Genomic DNA, 13887 nt, shown 5'->3' on the forward strand with positions numbered 1-13887 from the left:
AACATTTACTTAAACATTTACCGGTTTTTTAAGTACCATGAGAAAATCATCGCAGTGCGGGCCCGCGAGGGATTCCACCACTCGTCGGAGATCCGCGGCCCGGTCAGACGTCAGAGGACAATGAAAAATGATGTGATTTATGTCTTGCAAGGGATCCCCGCAAGCGCACGAAACGTCGTCGACGATATTTTTTCTGAAAAGGCTATAATTTAGGTTGTAATGATTCGCTCTCAGTCGAGAGACCGTGACTATCGATCGCGTCCTGCTTCACACACACACACACAAACCTAGTTTGTAATACCACGGTTTAGGAGTGTTAACATAAATCGTAAGAAATGATTACCCTTGTGCTGAGCCCTTTTAAAAAGATAATTATGAAATTTATAGATAGTTTCTCTTTTTGTTCGATAAACAGATCCGAATGAGAAAGTTTAAACGCGGGGGGTTCTTGACCGAAGCGAATGGCCTTTCTAGCAAGTTCGTCTGCCTTTTCATTGCCAATATGCCCTTGTGGGATGGGATCCAAATAAATTGAATAGTGTTTGCCACGTTCCTGAGACGCGATTATTTTAGTTTTGATTAGCGGAATCAAATAATTAGAGCGGCATGTGACTGGGTTTGACAGGGCTTCCAGTACACTTTTCGAGTCAGAGACTATAGTATATTTGGTTCGATTTAAGTCTAGGGAAAGAAGTATTGCATTATAAATAGTCCATTGGTCTCGTCGTTTTCGGAAGAATTCTGAGAGATCTTATCTAAGATGGCCGCATATTTGTTTGGTAACGAACTTCGTCGTTCGAACGCGACGGAGATGCGACAACCTTTTCCGGATTTCCGGAATTGTGTTTTCTATTTTTACGCTTTCCCCCCATTTCTTAATCTGAATAAGAATCTATATTGTGGTCCGAATTAATTGAGTCGGTATCACAATCCGACAAATGGTCACGGTCGCGAGACTAAGAGCGAGATCGAATTACATTCGTCTCGGTACGGTTCGCGGGCAAGGGGGACGTCTGAGCCTCACTGTTGAGACTCGAATTTTTGTTCTTAAGGGGATCCTATAGCGAAGGCCGAACTTCCTCGACGTCGGTAATGTCAACATTTCTAATCCTGTTTTCTATGTTATATATCTATGTCTGTCCTTGTCTAACCAGAGAGATCTGTCTTTGTTCGATTGCTGCGCCATCTCTCGCTACACGCAATACTGCTTATCCTGTCAACCTAAATGTGCTTTTGCTTAATAAAACTTCATTTTACGGAATCTTTTTTTCTAGACGTTGAATCTTAGTTTTATTTACACGATATTGTTCCTACATGTTGTCCCTACGTCGCCTTGTCATTATATATATATAAACTGCAATTTTGTTATTGTCGTCAGATGACAGTTGTATGTGCCCAAATTAGTAAAATTTTTTCGTTCCCGATATGAAATCGTACAACGCGATGTAGATTTTTGTGCGTACTTTAATTCTAGACCAAAAACTTGCAATTAATTCTGTAAAGCCAATTCAAAAATTCCTTAAAATAAAAAAATGTCGGTAACTACCGCCACTATAGGATCCCCTTAAGTAAACAATTTGTTAATAAATAAGTAAAAATGAGAGAATGTGTTGAAAACGGCTTTGCAATATGGTTCAATAATAATGCGAAAAATTACGTAAATTTTAATAAAAAACAATTATTTTAGTGTAAAACAAACATTATCCGACCTGTGCGCAATATTGGATAACTTTGCGCGTCAATAAAAAAATCAGCGTTCGTCGTACGAAAAAAATACAAGGGTCCTTTTTTGTTGCAAATTTTGTCCACAACAAGATGCATACGATAAAATTTGTCTCAAATAAATTCTAAGGCCTGAAAACAGCGAAAAACTAAGACTATTTAAAAAAATCAAAATTTTTTGCTTACATAGCTACAAACTAAAGAAAAAGGGTCTAAAAAATCGGTTACACCCTGAAAAGTATTCTTTGTAGTTCTCAGATGATGTGTGATTTTTTGGAATTTTTAATTCCATTTTAAATGACGAAAAAAAATCACCGACGCAACATAAAAAAAACGATGAAATCGAGGGTTTTCGGGATCCGAGTCTCGGACTTTGACGGCGCGTGCAAGCTAAACGACTGACTTGACGATAAATGTTGTTCAGATCATTATTGTAGATAATTTTACGCTCTACAAAAAAGGTACGTATAGTTAGTTATCCTATCTTGCTTAGTTTTCGAGATATTTGAGAAAAGATAAAAAAAATTGTGTTTTTTGTTGATAATATTGTTAATAACTTTGTAATGCACATGCGCATTGCGAAGCAAAATAAATCCCACTTACAGCAACTCAAATCAAAGCGATTCATGGTGGTTGCAACCTACCCTGCCCTGGTGGGTGATACGTCGAGCCCTGGGGCACCATGGGATCCCGGCGTATCTGGTCGCCGTCATATACGACTATCTCCGAGACAGGAGGCTAGTATATGTGGACAGAGAGGGAGTGCTGAGGGTGAAACCGATAGTGCGCGGGGTTCCACAGGGGTCAGTCCTCGGCCCCTTACTGTGGAACCTCGGGTATGACGCTGTCTTGCGAATCGCCCTGCCTCCAGGATGTTGGTTGAATGGCTTTGCCGACGATACCTTCCTGGGGGTGAAGGGCGACACATGAGAGGAAGCCCAAAGACTGGCCGACGTCGCAATCGCCAGGGTGGTGGCCGCTATGAAGGAGGTGGGCCTCAAGGTGGCTCCCCAAAAAACACAGGCGGTTTTCTTCTTTGACCGTTTACGGGGGAAGCTGCCTGGGGTCCACGTAACAGTAGAGGGAGTTCGCGTCTTCCGACGAAGGCCAGCATGAAAATACTCGGCCTCCAGCTGGATGGTACCTGGAGCTACGGCGAGCACTTCGCTCGCCTGGCCCCCAGGGTATTGGGGGTTGCCAACGGTCTCGCAAGACTAATGCCGAACCTGAGGGGGGCGAGCGGTAGGGCTCGCCGTCTATACGTGGCAACGGTGCACGCCGTGGCACTCTACGGTGCACCGGCCTGGGCATCAGCGGCGGAAAGCTCCACCCGCATTAAAATGCTCTTGCGTAGAGCACAGCGGGTGATAGCCCTAAGAGTGTCACGGTCATATCGCACCGTTGCTTACGCGGCGGCGACGGTCCTGGCAGGGACCCCCCCAATAGAGCTCGCGGCCCGACAGTACGCCGAGGTTTATCGGCGCGTCAGTGGGCTGCGAGCTGGGGGGGGGGGGGTAATAGTACCCAGGGCTCGTCAAGAGATCAAGCTCCAGGAAAAGACGGTCCTCGTGCAAAAATGGCAGGAATACCTGGCCAATCCGGCACTAGCCGGTAAGAGAACCGTCGATGCCATCCGGCCCCACCTAGCGGACTGGCTGGGGGGACGGGGACGCGAACTGACGTATCACGCGACACAGGTGCTCACCGGACACGGGTGTTTCAGTGAGTACCTGTGTCGAATAGGAAAGGAGGCCACCGCCCGGTGTTGGCATTGCGACGAGGAGAGGGACACGGCGCAGCACACGCTAGAGGAGTGCCCAGCGTGGAGTGTGCAGCGCCGTGTCCTGACGGATGCAATTGGTGAGGATCTCTCTCTCCCGGCGGTCGTAGCTGCGACCGTTGTGAGGGAAGAGAAATGGAAGGCCTTTTTGGCCTACTGTGGACAAATTATGTCAATTAAGGAGGATGCTGAGAGGATTCGCCGGGGAGAAAGAGACCCCGAAGCGGCGGATCCCTCTCAGCCATGATATAGGTGGGCCTTCCAATAAGACCCGCCCTCCGTACAACAATAACGGAGAAATTGCCGTAGAAAGCACGAGAGGTATAGAAACCTCCGGACTTCCGCTCCCGACGGGGCGTAAACCCGGATAGGCCGGAAGGTCGGTGTCCCAGCGGGGACTCTGAGGCGCCGACCAAACCTCCCACAATAAAGGGAAGGCCGGAGGAACGGTTTGACACCCATTCCTTCGCACAATTAGATCAATAGGCTCCTCAGGAACCACAGAGCCAAAAGCTCAGAGGAGAGAGCTTAATTCCTTCTAGCTCTGCGCTGGGGGCGCACCGGACGCAAAAAATGTCTCCGGGCGAACCCCCCGACAAAGCGCAAGAAGGACGTCCGCTGGTGTTTTAGTGAGTAGGCTACACGTGTCGTACAGGTGCGGCACGTGTGGAATCCCACACTTTCCTCGACCTCTCCCCGGAGGCGAGGGGGTCTTCCCCCGCAAGGGGGTCACTGGTTGAAACCTGGTCATTTTCAATGGCCAGGGATTCCAGTGATAGAAGATTTCACCAGCGTTAACAAAAAAAAATGGTGGTTGCAACCTGGGAAGATTAATTGGAAGGTTAACCCCCTAAATTAGTCTAATATGACTGGCCTAATAATATTTCTGTGGTTTTAACATAGACAAAGCTAATACAGGGTTACGATTAGTCATCAGATCAAACCACTTTGTGATTTGCTCAACAAACTACGATGTTGTTATATAGTACAATTTAGAGGTTTCTTCTGATAAAAGTTTGAGTCCAGAGCTTACATCATGACTCAACACACTTGTTGAGTTTGTAACACGCATTTTACCGAAATGTTGATTAGGGTTCAAGTTTTCATCCTTTAATTTTCGAGCTGGTTTCAACTCCATATTTTTTTGAAAATTAGATACATCTTTAATGTGATCTATTAAAACTCTATTAGATGATAAGTTGTGTTTATTTACAATATCTTGTAAAAATTTAAAAACTCGGTTATTAGTTAAACAACATCTAATGTTTTTAAAAATATGAACTGCATCAGGAAAAAAATAAAGTTTGCGAGATTTATCACATGGATGTTCACAGAAAGTTTGAATAGTTGAGTATCGAGAAACATTTACTCCAAACAGTTTCTAGTAGGTGAGCCCAGAAGGCTAAATGGCGATTTACTCGAGCGTCGTAGGAACCTATTGGATTTTGAAGATTAGATGGTAGAAAGAAAAAAAGGTTATATAATGTACACCCTTTCACCGGTGGGGGAAACGTCTACAGGTTTTCAAAAATGTAAAAAAAAATAGTCACATGAAAATACTCGAGCGCGTCAGATATTGATAGTGTATATGCCCCACGTGTCTCTGATATTGGAGGTATGTTAATCTGCCGGTTTGCATGATGAGGGTGGCTGTACGGAACGGTTGAAAACGGGAAAAAAAAAATTTATTCGAGCGCGTCAGATATTCAGAGGGGATGTTAAGTGAACCCGAAAGAAGCTCCCATTCAAAAGACTGACGATTCGGACATGACGCAAGCTCATGGCGGCTTCTTGATAATGCAAAAAAAAATCGCCATTTTGAAATACTCGAGCGCGTCAGATTATTATACAGGTGATTCAGCTTGATGTCCTAGTCGTGCTGACCCATAATCTGACGATTATTTGGAGAAATTTTCTTAATCTGACGAATTGGAAAAAAAAATTTTTTAATTAAAAAAAATTTTTTTTTAAATCACTAAATGTGACAAATAAAATGCATGGAAAATAGAATGCAATGTAACAGTGGAATCTTCTTTTAGCTGACATGCAAGAAATACTGCTTTTGTATCCGCTTCTTCATGATTAGGACATGACAGTTCATGATCGATGGTTCGCGTTACTTTATTATTGGTAACTGAATATACGTAACACAAATCATGACTCAGATATATTGTTTTGTTACCAATAATCGTAGCCATCTCCTGATCAGCCCAATGATCGATAAAAAACTTGACAAGAGCTTCTTTAAACTTGATGTTTTTCAAATCTTTCGCAAAATCTGCTGTTTTCGTTTGTTGAGGGCCGGAGATGTAGAAATCCTTGTCATCCACACTACCTCGAAGAGTGTGCTAATAATCTTTGATAGAAGGTGTGAAGTAGCGATCAAATACAATGGCTACTCGACTTGCTGAGTTATTAACAAGACATTGCAAAATCTTTGACACATCCCCAAAACTGCGCGGTATTTCTTTGAAAGTATTTAAAAAGAAGAAGCCATCTACAGTTACAAAATCTACATTAGATGGCGGTAATTCCATTTCTTCAATTTTTTTTCCAATTCTTTAACCAGTACCGACTTATAGTTCTGTGTACACAACCCGTATAGGCGGAGAGCTGGCGTTAAAAAACTGCAAGAGTTTTGTAATGGCTGATTTTTTCACATAACGTTATATTGCGGGTGTACATGAGTCAGCACCCACTCGCAAGGTCAGGTACTGGGACACCTGGCGCCGGCGCGCTTTGAAATAGGTCAAATTATTAAGTGCGATAAAAGTGTTTTGTAATGGCTTAAATTTTGTGAGAAACTAATAAATAATATAAAAAACCGTTAGAAAGTGGTCAGACCGCACAGTTATGGGACGCAGCGAGTCAGCACCTCGCATAAGTGGTCGCAATAATTAGGTCAGTAAAACTGTTTCAAAATAGCTGAAAATTTAGAAACTATTAAATTATTGCGTATAATGAAGGAAGAAAACGGTCAGACTTCAGTTTAATGGGACTGACGCAGTCAGCAGTCGTTTGAAGTGCGAAGATCAAGCGCGCGCGGCTGCTCCAAGCGCGTAGTGATTTGCTTATAATTAAATTCCATTTGTATTTAATAAAATGATTGAAAGATTTTCAACTAAATCATGATTGAAATTGTTATTTTTTACGTTATTTAATTAATTAATTAAAAATTTTATTATAATATAAATAAACTTAAGATCAAATTGTAAATTACAAAACTACAAATGAAGAAACAAAAAATTAAAAAAAAATTTTTATAAAAAGTATAATTAAAGTATGACATAATACATTTTTTTCAAATAAACAATTAATAATCAATGTCGCTGTTATTTTCTTCATCTGATTGCTCATCATTCTCGAAATCAGCTTTTTCAGTGTCGTCTACCTGCTTAGACTTAGTATCTGTAAATAAATATACTTTTTATAAAATTTTTTTTTAATTTTTTGTTTCTTTATTTGTAGTTTTGTAATTTACAATTTGATCTTAAGTTTATTTATATTATAATAAAAGTTTTAATTAATTAATTAAATAACGTAAAAAATAACAATTTCAATCATGATTTAGTTGAAAATCTTTCAATCATTTTATTAAATACAAATGGAATTTAATTATAAGCAAATCACTACGCGCTTGGAGCAGCCGCGCGCGCTTGATCTTCGCACTTCAAACGACTGCTGACTACGTCAGTCCCATTAAACTGAAGTCTGACCGTTTTTTTCCTTCATTATACGCAATAATTTAATAGTTTCTAAATTTTCAGCTATTTCGAAACAGTTTTACTGACCTAATTATTGCGACCACTTATGCGAGGTGCTGACTCGCTGCGTCCCATAACTGTGCGGTCTGACCACTTTCTAATGGTTTTTTATATTATTTATTAATTTCTCACAAAATTTGAGCCATTACAAAACACTTTTATCGCACTTAATAATTTGACCTATTTTAAAGCGCGCCGGCGCTAGGTGTCCCAGTACCTGATCTTGCGAGTGGGTGCTGACTCATGTACACCCGCAATATAACGTTATGTGAAAAAATCAGCCATTACAAAACTCTTGCAGTTTTTTAACGCCAGCTCTCGGGCTAGTATAGATCGTGGGCTATAGCGGTGAAGGAAACACTGTTTTAATTGGTGACAAAATAAATATATTTAGAATATAGCAGGATAATTTTCAACCGTATTCATAAACCATTATGGCAAAATTCAATAATCATATTAATCAAGAAACAATATATATTTCACATTGTAATAGTCCGTTCAATGACAGGAATATAAACATTAGTTGACTGTATGATCTCAATTTGAAACTTGAAATGTAAAATAATAATATATTACAAGGTAATTATAACGAAAGAATTAATATGATATGATATACTTAAATGTATCTTTAAATTATTTAATCACTGAAAAGACTATTAAACATGACAAGAAAATAATATCATAATTAATAATGAATCAAAATAATCATACACATAAATTTTTATAAGTGAATAATGCGTTAAATAATAATCTTTATTAAACGCATTAATTCAACATCGATTCGTGAAAACGCAACGAAGATTTAAAGTATTTCATATGAATCGATGTATTGTGTGTTACACCGTTGAATATAATTTCTGAATAAATGAGCGTTGAATTTTATGGCGAATCTTGTCCAGACCCGAGTCGAAATTTTTCTCCTATTTTCGACCTCAATGTTCAATATAACACCTACTTTCGACCAAAATGTTCGACCTAACACCTACTTTGATACTATAAGCAGTCACATCACCCTATTTTGAACCTCTTCAACCTCTGGCTCCTATTTAGAATCTGACAATTCTGTTTGAAAAGAAATCATGCTCCTACTTTAATGTTCCTAACGTTTTCTTAATTTATTTATTGCATTTAGTTTATTTTTATTATTATAGGTTTATTATATTTTCGATTAAATATTATATATGATTTATTAAACGTTTATAATAACGTTTATAATAAATGTTTATAATAACGGTTCTCTCTATTTATTAATTTAATCAAAAATAGTAAAAACAAAATTAAAAGGAATTTTATTAGGTTAATAATAATAGTTTTATTATTGATAACTAAAAAAAATTATTTTATATATGACGTATAAATAATTATTTATATAAAATTGTATTTTTCTATATTATTTTTTCCTTCTTTCTCTCTTTTTTCTTTATTTATTAAAATAATTCAAAATAAAATTAAAAGAATGTGTGTATGTATGAGTACGCATGCGTATATGTGCAACTAAAGGTAGGAAATTTTAAATATATACAAAACTATTACAAAACATCTTTCTTTTTGTTATTACTTCTTATACTTACTTATCTTCATATATTTACATATTACTAAATTTACGATAATTGAATATGGACTGGTATTTATTTATTCAAGCTCTTGCCCAATCAGCAGACAATGTTTTTTAAATGTGTTTTTAATATTCATTTTTTATTAATTATACATTTGTACAATTCATTGTAAAAATAATATTTATTTAATGTTTATTAAATATTTATTTCACATTGATTATTTATTTGAAGTAATAATTTAGAAAAAATATTTATTAAACGTTTATTTAACGTTTATTTAATATTTGTTTTACATTAGTAAGTTATTTGCAATAAGTTAAAAAAACATTTATTTAACATTTATTCGACAGTAATGTAATATTTATTTTACATTAATTATTTATTTGCAATAATGATTTAAAGAAACATTTATTTAACATTTATTTAATATTAATTTAATATTTACTTCAGATATTGCGCTCAAATTCCTTCGCGTTTTGCAAACGCCCGATCGTTTCATTCAGATGTAGATGGCGCGACGCGTGAGTCGCCACTTTCAAAGCGCCCCCACTCCTTCCTCGCTCGACTCGCTCTCGTTCAGTCAGTTCAGTGTCATGGCCGCTCTTGCTGCGTTTCTTCGGACGAGACGAGTACGTTTTCCTTCTTTCGTAATTGATTGAGCTAAGCGGCACATATTCTGGAGACCAACCGAGCGAGATTCGACTTCCCAAGGAGAGCTCACCGCCAGGAAAAGGAGAGCTGCGGCAGCTCGCGCCCGAGAGGGAGAATTGAGGCGAGGAGTCCGGTCCAGCGAGCAGGGCCCTTCCGATATTCTCATTTGGGACGCCATATTGGAAGATCGACATTGTTCGTAGTAGTACAAGGAGCTCTGCAAGGTTAATCTCGTCTTGAGATCTTGGAATTGCTCTTATTCTTGTTACTCTGGTTTATATTTTGGCCCTAGAATTTATCTCGTAGACAAATGCAGAGGCCCCCCTCTCTTTTCTTCTCTTTTCTTTTCTTACTTTGATTTCAATCGGTAATCCAGACTCCTTAATTCCGTATTATTAATATTATTTGTTAAATGGCATTTGTGATATGCGATTAGTTATTTGGTATTAAGGTATTAATTTTAAGTTTTATTAGTATTAAGATATTTCATTTTAAGATACTCACAATCAGTATCAAGACATTTTTCAATTTTAATTTTAATTTTGTTGAAACTAAATTTTAATTTTAATTTTTATTAAGATACAATACATATATTAATTGTTTTAAATGGTTAAAAAAATTTTTTTTTTTCGTTATGATATAATATGAGTTTAATTTAGATAGTATGCAAGAGTACATGAACAAGTAGATAAAAAAGTGTAAACAAATAAATATATGTTCCTTTGTACCTTAGAAACAAACGTGTGCGATCTCTTAGATTTTTTCTGACTCTCCCCCCTATATGCTATTTACCACATTATCATATTAACATGCTCTATGTCATGTATATTATCGGTGACTTGCAGTGGAGTTTTTATTTAAGTTGTGTTTCATATGGTTAATAAAAAAAGATTTATTATATAAATTTTATAACATTATTAATTGTGATACATGTATGTCTATATGTATCTGATTAATTAACAATGTTATAAAATATTTTGCGGTAATATTTTTTTAATATTAAAAATCTTAGATTCTAAATAATAAATCTAGATAAATGTTGCATTTAACAGAGCAACGAGATACGACAACATAAGTCAAAGTCACAACCGTATCTCGTTGCTAAATTTACCAAAACCTATACTATATGAATTACCGATGATGTACGTGATATGGAACATGTTTCATTACGATTTAAAAAGTAGTAAAAATTAATACATTGATAATAAAATGTACTACAATAAATGTTTTCTCCAATAGTCCTAATAAAGTATTCTTTTGAATGCAGTAAATATTTTATTAGGTTTAGAAAATTTGTTTCAATTGGATGAATATTTTTTTCATTCGAAAAATATTAACTGAATTAAAAAAATACTTTATAAGGACTACTGGAGAAAACATTAATTAAAATTTAGTACATTTTTCTATCAGTGTAGGATCTAGAGGGTTTTAGGAGGTTTAAGAGGGTTTTACCGATAACTCCTCTTTTAAACCTCAAAATGGGAAACAGTCCGTTTTCTGCCGTTTTCAGGCACAAAGTAGGAACTAAGTACAATACAATTAGAACCTATCAAAATCCTTTAGAATCCTGAGATGTGAAAAATAAGAGGTCGAAAAAAGGAGTAAAATTTCGACTCGGGGAACAATTGAAGCAATATACATCTTATCTTAAACATTTGACGCATTAACCCTTCGCCCGTAAACTATAATTTGACTGGCATCGTCCGTAATCTGGGTCGTAAATGTCCTGTCGTTATTTTGACCTAGTAAATAGTGTTCAAAAAATCTGAAAAAATTCTGTAATACTTGTATACTATCCTATTTTATAATCCCAAAGTTTATTTAGCGATTCATTATAAAATAAATTGTTTATAAATAATTCTTTATGCAAAAAATTGATAAAAATCCATTTTTATTAAAAAAATCATATCTCATTGAATTTTAAATCAAAATAAAAAATTCCAACGAGGTTTTATAGTTAAATGTGTACTTTCAAGAAAAAAATTCTGTATATGGGTCATTTTTAAAAAGTATAATTATTCTGAGGATTGAAAATGGCGTTTTTTGAGTTAAAGAAAAATAAGATTTTTAGCGTAATTTTTACATTATTTTATTAAAAAATCATATAAAATCGTCTTTCTCGTAAATAATATCTGATATTTGTCGCTTGATCATCCATTGTACTCTGAAAGTACATGTAATTTCTTTTTACACGTGTTTTCATCCACTCACATTTTGAGGTTATATATATATATAATATACACAATCATAAAAAAATATCACTTATATAAGTTAAAAATAACTGTAGTAATATGAAAATGACGTTAAATTAATTTTACTTCCTTGCACGAAAGTCTGGCACTGTCCGTAAACTGGGTCAATAGTGGCACTGGACGCACTTTGACTCGCTGCTGGTCAAGCACACACTGGCGAATTCCAACGAAACTTTGGGCATGAGTTCTCCCCACTACCTACTTTTTTTACGAGGAAAAGCAAGCCCCCCCCCTTTTTCATTTCGGCGGTATTCTATTTTGAATTTCGGTTTGTGCCATTTATGACCCAGTTTACGGGCGAAGGGCTAATTCGTATTGATTAAACAAATGAATCTCTTCGCAATATGTATAAAGAAATATGTGAAATTAATTATCACCCAAAATAGAATTAAACGTGTCGTAAGCTTACATAATTTACTTTACTTGGCCAAAATGAAATAGCAAGAATGAACAGTCAAAAAAATGGTTGCAACCCGTAAATAAATATCTTGAGTACTCAAGTGAATTGAACGATTATCGTTCCGGTCAATAAATGCTTCGCTGGAGCGCGGAAGCCTTTTAAACGTCCTTTACTGGACGGTAGATCTCTCGAGATTTCTGAAACCAAAGATCGAGTAGATTGTAGACTTTTCCGACAATCTTTATCTTAGTCGTGATCGATGGCTTCTATCAGAAATCTCAGAGTTACCTGATTACTAGTGTCCACTGTGTGTGGAAGCACTTATTCTAAAAGAGTCGTTTCCTTTTCATTTATCCATATCATATCGTCATCATCAAGAAACGGAGTAATGGCGTCAATCTTATGCCGTCATCGTCATCATCAAGAAACGGAGTAATGGCGTCGATCTCTCACACGTTTGAGAATGAGATCGAGCCCTGGTCCTGCCGTGCGTCAATTACAGTCCCTCGGATCTTCTCGTACTTCTCATTACAGTCCCTCGGATCCTCTCGGACTTCTCAATCGATTACTTAGAGTTTCACAACTTATTGTTAGAACGACTCACATTAATATAATACCGAATTCAGATTATACGGCAGAAAGTCAGAAACATGTCTTCACTTATTAATAAACAAGAAACGAATAACGCCGGTTGCCCGGGCCGCAAGCTTGTGCATGCACGCGCGCTTTCTTCTTCACGCGGCAATTACATGAATTGAATATCGATACGTCGCGCCTCTAGCGCTTTATGCTAAGACTCCATAGACGCGGAAACGCCGCGTGCGGCAGAGTGCGTTGACCAATCACAAATTTTGATTTTGCCGCAAGCGACTTGCGGCAACCTTCTGATTGGTCAACGCACTCTACCGCACGGCGTTTCCGCGTCTATGGAGTCTTAAGGTGAAATTTCATGGGCAGTGAAAAGCAGCAGCAGATCGTACTGATTGGCTACAAAATAGAGAAGTTCTAGAAACTCGAGAACTTCTCTATTTTGCAGCCAATCAGTACGATCTGCTGCTGCTCTTCACTGCCCATGAAATTTCACCTTTAGCATTACGCTATACAATTTTTCTAGGGAACTAGATTCGCCAACTGAAGTGAGTTTACAAAATCGCTAGTACTTTCTATGAAATATCATAGATGGCAACATTCACCCTTTTCTCCTCAATGTCTCATCGCGTTTTCAAACATTCTGACTACTAGTTCTGACGATTTGTGTTACTTCGGCTTGTGGAAATCGGCAGATTATATTTTTTCCGTTATTCTTGAATTATTTCCTTCAAAATAAAAAAAAATTCGACCGCGCTCGAAAATGAGCTCCGGTAACTTAGCCGGTCAACTTCGACTTTATTAATTTTCATATTTTTTTATCGTTTGTTGGTCGTTTGTTGGTGATTGTTGGCTTAATTACAACGTTTGTTGGTTCTTAATTTTTTTTTTAATTTAAAAAGAAAAATTAGCATTAAGTTAGCCGGAAAAATTTTATTTTTAATTTCAAAAAAGCCTAATCGATGCGTAATCGTTTGCTGATGATTGTTGGTCTAATTTTAGCGTTTGTTGGTTTATTATTAGTCTTAAAAACGAAAAAAAACGAAAAATTATCTCACATATTAAAGTAATCGAAGATTGGTTTATTTGCCTACGACTTAAGCTTTATTTCTATCAATTTAAGGCTAACATCTATAAAACTGCCATATGAATACGGGCCTTAACATCAATATTT

At 36.9% G+C, this 13887-nt stretch overlaps 1 long non-coding RNA gene across 1 annotated transcript; it reads right to left on the reverse strand.

Annotated features, from left to right (window-relative positions):
- Nucleotides 1-11546: 11546 nt before the first annotated feature.
- LOC139817547 (uncharacterized) lies at nt 11547-12853 on the reverse strand. The gene is made up of 2 exons (XR_011733261.1): nt 12414-12853; nt 11547-12322 (listed from the first exon to the last, which is right to left on the reverse strand). It is a non-coding gene; the product is annotated as an uncharacterized lncRNA (long non-coding RNA).
- Between the last annotated feature and the right edge of the window lie 1034 nt (nt 12854-13887).

Source organism: Temnothorax longispinosus, chromosome 8 (assembly GCF_030848805.1).
Source record: "Temnothorax longispinosus isolate EJ_2023e chromosome 8, Tlon_JGU_v1, whole genome shotgun sequence".
NCBI lineage: Eukaryota > Metazoa > Arthropoda > Insecta > Hymenoptera > Formicidae > Temnothorax > Temnothorax longispinosus.